This window comes from Pinus tabuliformis, chromosome 5_2 (genome assembly GCF_031772625.1).
Source record: "Pinus tabuliformis cultivar Carrire ecotype Pingquan chromosome 5_2, CPIR1, whole genome shotgun sequence".
Classification (NCBI taxonomy): Eukaryota; Viridiplantae; Streptophyta; class Pinopsida; order Pinales; family Pinaceae; genus Pinus; species Pinus tabuliformis.
The window spans coordinates 308898522-308905924 of record NC_142306.1 but is presented as its reverse complement, the minus strand read 5'-3'; positions in this window follow the sequence as shown (position 1 = coordinate 308905924).

Here is a 7403-nt window from a genome sequence, read left to right as displayed (position 1 = left end):
TTTTCAGGCTTATACCCATTTTTTTTTTTTTTTCAGAAAGAAACAAAGACTAGGCTGATGGAGGAGAAGAATTCTTCTCCACTAGTCTCATTGCAGAATTCTCTTGAAACATTTTGACAAAGTCCTCTTTTGAGAGTGGCTTATGATAAATTTTCAATCGGTGGCCATTCAAAATGAGAGGAGTTTGAAACTCATCAATAGTCTTGACTCGAACTGCTCCATTGCTAAAGACTTCATCAATCTCATATGGCCCAAGCCAATGAGTTTGAAATTTTCCTTTGAAGTCTTTAAACTTTGAATCAAATAGTAACGCCCAATCTCCCTTTTGAAACTTCTTCTCTTTGATATATCTGTCATGCCACTTAGTTCTTTGGTACTGAACTAGATCGGTCCTTAAAATTGCATCTTGTCTTATTTCATCTAGCTCATTCAGCTACTCCATTCTGTGCTTTTGGGCTTCTGATAGACTCATCCCCAACTGAACTGCCATCTTGAAGGTCTTGACTTGGAACTCAATGGGGAGCAAGACTTCTTTCCAATAAACAAGTTCATAGGGAGAATGTCCTGTTGTGTTCCTCCATGTAGTTCTATAGGCCCATAAGGCTTCAGGAAGCCTTTCTGCCCAATCTCTTCTATGGAGATGAACAATTTTGGTGATGATGCTCTCAAGAACTTTGTTTGTCGACTCCACTTGACCATTTTCTTGCGGATGGTATGGAGTAGATTTTTTATGCTTGATTTTGTATTCTTCCATCAGCTTCTCCATCAAGTTAGAGGTAAATTGACTTCCCTGATCTGTCACAATTTCTCTTGGGACACCAAAATGAGTAAAAATATCCTCAAAAAGAAATTGAACAACTGAATTTTCAGTGGCAGAAGGCAATGCTTTGGCTTCTACCCATTTAGTAACATAATCAGTGCAAACCAATATATACTTCTTTTGTTTAGATGGTGGATTAATAGGTCCAACAAAATCTAAAGCCCATTTCTCAAAGGGTTCGATGAGTACCTGTGGCTGTAATGGCATTTCATTTGAAAGAGTTGGTCTCCCTACTCTTTGTAAGCTGTCACACCTTCTAACATATTGTTTTGCATCTTTGAAGAGAGAAGGCCAATAATATCGTAAAGAAAGGATTTTATAGGCCGTCCTCTTGTCAGCAAAGTGTCCACCACACGGTTCATCATGACATGCCTTAAGGATGTCAGGCATTTCATCTTCCCGAACACATCTTCTGATCACACAATCTAGCTCTGTTTTGAACAATTCATTAGAAATCCATGAATACTTTGAACTCTCCTGAATGATTTTCCTTTTCTCATTAGGAAATAAGTGTGGAGGTAGCTTCCCTGTAACCAAATAGTTAGCAATATCTGCATACCAAGGAGTTTTAGTAGTTACTGCAAACAGATATTCATCTGGAAACTTATCCTCTACGGGAGAATCTTCGTTAGTATTTTGGATTCTAGACAAGAAATCAACAACTGTATTTTGTTTTCCTGGTCTATCTAACACAGTAATATTGAATTCTTGTAAAAGTAAAAGCCATCTTGTGACTCTGCCATTAGTAACAGGTTTGTTCATGAGATATCTAATTGTAGAATGATCAGTATGGACAAAAGTTTCATAGCCAGTTATTTAATTTCTAAACTTGTTAATTGCATGAACAACGGCTAAGAACTCTTTTTCAGTCACAGTATAATTTAACTCAGTGGGAGTCAAATTTTTACTGGTGTAATAAATGGCATAAGGAACTAAATCCTTTTGACCCAACACAACTCCTAGAGCTGTATCTGAAGCATCTGTGGAAATATGGAAAGGAAGTTTCCAATTTGGCCCTCTCAGAATGGGTGCTTCATATATTCTTGTTTTTAGAGTTTCAAATGCAGATTGACAGTCAGGATTCCACTTGAATTCATAGTCTTTTGTAATTAATTTGAAGAGCGAAGATGCTATCTTGGTGAAGTTTTCAATAAATCTTCTATAATATCCAGTAAACCCAAGAAAACTTCTAACATCTTTTTGACAATTTGGAATAGGTAACTTAGAGATGACTTCAACTTTTGATCTATCAACTTTAATTCCATCTCCTGAAATATGATGTCCTAAAACAATCCCTTCAGTAAACATCATGAAGCATTTTTTATGACTTAATGAAAGATTTGTTTCCTTACATCTTATAAGGAATTTTTCCAAATTTTCTAATGCCTCTTCAAATGAATTACCATAAACTGTAAAATCATCCATATAGACCTCTACACAATCATGAATTAGATTAGAAAAGATTCCTAATACTGCCCTTTGAAATGTTGCAGGTGCATTACAAAATCCAAAAGGAAGTACTCAGTAAGCAAAAGTTCCCCATGGACAGGTAAATGTGGTTTTGTCCTGATCTTCAGGTGTTACCTGAATTTGATTGTAACCACTAAAACCATCCAAAAATGAGAAGTACTTTTTGCCTGCTAAAGTATCTAATACTTGATCAATAGAGGGTAAAGGAAAGTGATCCTTCAAAGTTGCTTTGTTTAATTCCCTGTAATCAATGCAAACTCTCCATTTACCATTCTTTTTAGGTACTATAACCAAAGGAGAAACCCATTGGCTATCTGAAATGGGGTAAATGAAGTTTACATTAAGTAACTTTTGGAGTTCTTCTTTCACTATCTCCCTAAGGTTTGGATTCATCCTTCTTTGAGGTTGTCTGATTGGTTTACTGTTTTCCTCAATGTAGATGTGATGAATGCAAGTCTTAGGGTCAATGCCTTTCATATCGGTATACTCCCATGCAAATGCAGTAGAATGTTTTTGCAAGATTTTGGTTAGCTCCCCTTGTTGTGATTTTTCCAAGTTTCTGTTGATATTCAATGTTTTTCCTGGAAAAATCTCAATGGCAGAACTACCAAACTCTTCCATAGAGAAAAGAGACATTTGTCTAGATGATAGACACTCAATGTCAGAATCCAACTGAAAATGTGTGGAGTCATATTCTGAAGATGGTTCAAAATTTTCTAATGTGTTCAAAATTTGACTATCTTCACTAACTTCGGAAATGGTAAAGACAGGTTGTATAGTATCTTCATCATCAATCCACTCATTATCCCCTATTTCTGTAATTGTTTTTGCTGGAGGATACAGATTGAACTTCTTTGTCGAATTACCATTAGAAATATACATATCCCCAGACCTACAACTTATGAAAGCATCAGTTGTGGCTAGCCAAGGTCTTCCTAAAATAATAGGATGTCCTCCTAGATTACTCTTGGGAGTTAAAATCATGAAATCCACTGGATATTACCAAGAGTCTAGGGAGACTGGAATGTCTTCTAATACACCATCTGGTTTAATAATTGATCGATCTGCCAATTGCAATAAAGTATGTGTAAAAGGAAGATTAGGAAGTATTAGCTGTTCCATAGTCTGTCTACTCATAATGTTAATAGTAGCCCCTAAGTCAATCAAAGTATTTGGTATTTCTACCCCATTGATATGTGTTTTGACAATTGGACTACTAGGGTCTACATATTTCTGCATAGTAATTTTTCCCATCATGATATCTGCAATTTTTCCTACCAGGTGGATCCTTCTGGTATCTCTTGGTTTCCTTCCTGGTCTTTTAAGGCTCAACTCCTTTATTGTTTTTGCTAGAATAGGAATTTCTTTAATGGCTTGTAACAAGAGAATCTTGATACAGACATTCTTCAATTCATCTAGAAAATTATAGTCAGGCAACCAAATTTGTTTTTCCACTCCTTTGTCAATTTGTAATCTTTCAGGAAAAGGAGGTGTGGATAAAGATGCAGGTTGCTCAACTATGGGAGTTGTGGGGGTTAATTCTTTTTCTTTTTCTTTTTGAGTGCTTGGGTTTTGAAGAGATGCTTCAGAACCCTTATTGGCTTCAAGAGATTCTTCCTCAAAAAAGCTTTGCTTTTGATCATTTATAGAAGGCTTATCTAAGACACTACCTGATCTCAGTTGTACTTCATTGAGAGGAACAATCATATAAGTAGGAAATTGTTGACCTTCCAACATGTAAGCATTTTGAGGATTTTTATTATTGGGGTTTGGAAATGGCTGAGAAGGAAGTTGATTTGACTTCTGTTGGAATGGAAGCAAGAGTTGAGAATTTGGATTCTGATGAGAAGGTTGTTGTTGTTGAAATGGCAATGATAGTTGTGGATTTTGATTTGGAATTTGTGGAGCTTGTTGGTTTTGAAACGATGGAGGATATTGGTAAAATTGAGAAAATCTCCCATAAGGATTTTGCATACCTTGTACCCATGATTGAAAAGGATTTTGAGGTTGGGACCAAGGTTGTTGCCAAGGATTCCAATTTGGTGGGGGTTGAAAATTCATAGAGTTGTTAAACCCTTGATTTTGTTGCCCCTGCCAAGGTCTCCTTGCAACAAAACAGAGAGATTCAAGTGTATTTGGATCTTCTTGAAAGACAACTTTGAGCCCAGGGATTGAAGGAAGATCCTTGGTCTCATGATTCTCTGAACAAATTACACGTCTCTACAACTTTTGCATCCAAGGGACATTCGCTTAGAGCATGTTTCTTTCTACACTTTGGGCAAAATATGGCCAAAGCCTCAGCTTATGCTTTCTGCTTATTATGAATTTTAAGGGTGTCTAATTGTTCAATAAGACTTCCTAAGATATCAGTTTTAAATTCATCAAGCATATTGCCAATCTCAGCCCTACTTACTGATCCAGTTGCAGATTTGTTTGCTCTGATGAGATAAGGATATCTAGGCCCTTTTTGAGTTTTAGACTTCCCCCTTGAGAGATGGACACATAGCTCTGCTATATCATTGAGTGAAAGTTGAGATATATCTCCTTTCCCCATCATGTTCAGAATATCTATCCATTCATCTCTAATGGCTTTGAGTAGAAGGGATTTTAAGGTATCCTCATCTAAGTTGTTCATTTTTGCTCTTTTCAAGTTGTATTGAAATCTTTCAAGCAAATCCTCCAAATTTTCATCTTCTTTTTGCATCATTTTGAATACCTCATCCTTGTGATTGGTGGGCATACAATAGTCCAGGTACCTATCCAAAAATGTTTGTTTCATATCATTCCAAGATCTTATGGATTGAGTGAGTAATCCCATGAACCATTTCAAAGCTTGTCCTTTAAATGTTGAAGGAAACAATTTGAGTTTTTGAGAGTCATCCAGATAATCATAGGTTCGACACATGACTTCAAACTAAAATAGAAATATTTCAGGGTCCTCATTCCCTAACCCATGGAAATTTGGGAGGACAGATGGTGAGATGTTTTTCATGGTGGCTCGGGAGTCCTCATCGACTATAGGAAACCCGAATGAGTTATCTCCATCCCTATTTCCCCCAATGTTACCTCGACCTCCTCCATTGTTTCCTCCTCCTCCTCCTCCTCTACCTCTACCTCTACCAAATCCAGGTGCTCCTTCTTCTGTCATGGTAGTCTCCCCGAAGACTTAAGAGTTTTCCGGTTCCTCTACTAAGGGTGAACGAGAAGGAATTTCTCCCTCTTCTTCAGATGATTCTACTTCTTCAATTACAATTTGCCCTCCTATGGAAGGAAGAAAAGGGTCCCTTTCTGATTCAGATTCGATAGATGGTGTGGGAGAGTCAACTATTGCCTCTTGAATTCCAGGAATCCTAGGGCTAGGAGTGTAAGTTGGAGATGATGGAGGTGTCTCTTGTCTATTCCTTGAAGTAGATGGACTTGTAAAAATCGAACTCTTAGCTCTAGCTAAAAACCTTCCCCTAGAATCTCTTGCTCTATGCATGTCATTTTTTTATTTTTCTTCAAGTCGGGGTAATAGTTCTCTTTCTGATCTTCCAGGTCACTCTAGGTGCAAGAAGAGAGCATACTCAAGAAACTATTAAACCAATAACTTTCTCTTTTCTGATCCTCCAGGTCACTCTAGGTGCAAGAGGAGAGCATACTTTGAGAGGTTATTAATTTTCCTTCCTTGAAATTTTCTTGTTTTTTTTTTTTTAAGAATTGGCTACCTAATTTCTCTACCCCGGCAACGGCACCAAAATGTTTGGTCAATTTAGTGATGTCTAAATTGCAACTTTTAAATGTCAACCCGGGGCTCATAAGCTGATGAAGTGAGGTGTACTATATGTACTTAGGTAACTGTTTTCTTAATCTTTTGTCGTTTTTATCTTTTTAGTTTGTTTTTGATTATATCTTTCCTAATATGATGTGATGGAGATGAAATAAAGCGAGTGAATGTGTGTGATTGTGATGATTTCTAAGTGATTTCTTGAAACTTAAAGAGTATTCTAAAAGAAAGCTTGAACAATAACTGAAATAAAATTAAAGGTTGAAATCAAATAAAAGACTAATGGCATCAACCCAGTATCTCTGTTGTTGATGAAAACGAAAACGAAATCTATATTAACTCAATTAAAAGCAATAACAACTACTTTACACTACTTTACAAAATCTAATCAATGTGAAATCTAAGTGAGACAAATCACACTATTTTAACCTCTTCTTAATGATGTGAGAACAGTTATGAACAGGTCAGTAATGTGAGTGTTAAAGCAAAATAAACCAAGCTGCACTAAATGATATTTTGGCTCCAATAAAGTTAGTTGATTGTAGAAAAAGAACCATCAATAGGTGAACAACTTGATAACTACTGAGCAGAAAGTAAAGTGCAAGTTGAAGGAATAAAACTAATGAAAATCAAACTGTAGAAAAGTAAAGGTCAGCAGCCTAGACAAGATGATCACACATGCCACTAGTTGTAAAAATAAAAGCAAGAAAACTATCTCGGGCTCGCCTAAGAAACCTGCATAACACACTGATCAGTCATGAACAAAAGTGCAGAAATGTAAATCAGCAGAATTCAAAGTTTATGTACAGCTATTATACATGTTGAAAAGAAATAAAAATGCAGCAAATAAAGAGACATATGTACAACTATTATACACGAAATCAGAAAACGATATACAAGAAATTAAACTACTGTACAGAGGCTGCAGCAAACAGGGGCCCTCTGACTACTTCAGCCAATCCAAAGAGCAGTTACACGCTTAGAAACAGAACAGTCTTCTCACGTATTGATAACAAGTTTAAAAGTACAGTGGGGAGCTCAAAACAATTACAAAACATGACTACAAAACGACTAACTATCCAGCGTTCAAAGACGCTTTATTTATACAGAGAAAAGCAAACTAACTTAACGAAACTTCAGCTATTCAAGCAGCTGTGTAAAAACACGTAATCTGGCTGCGTCCTCGGATTTAGGCAACGGTCGTTGTGGGCATTCAATCCGCTGTTGGATTCTTGTTTCCGACTGTCTTCGTGGCTGAAGAAGGTGCCACCTGTTCTTCACGTGCTCCAAAATAGAATACGCAGAGCCGTGCCACTGCCAATGACCTCTATTGACCGGATTTGCCTC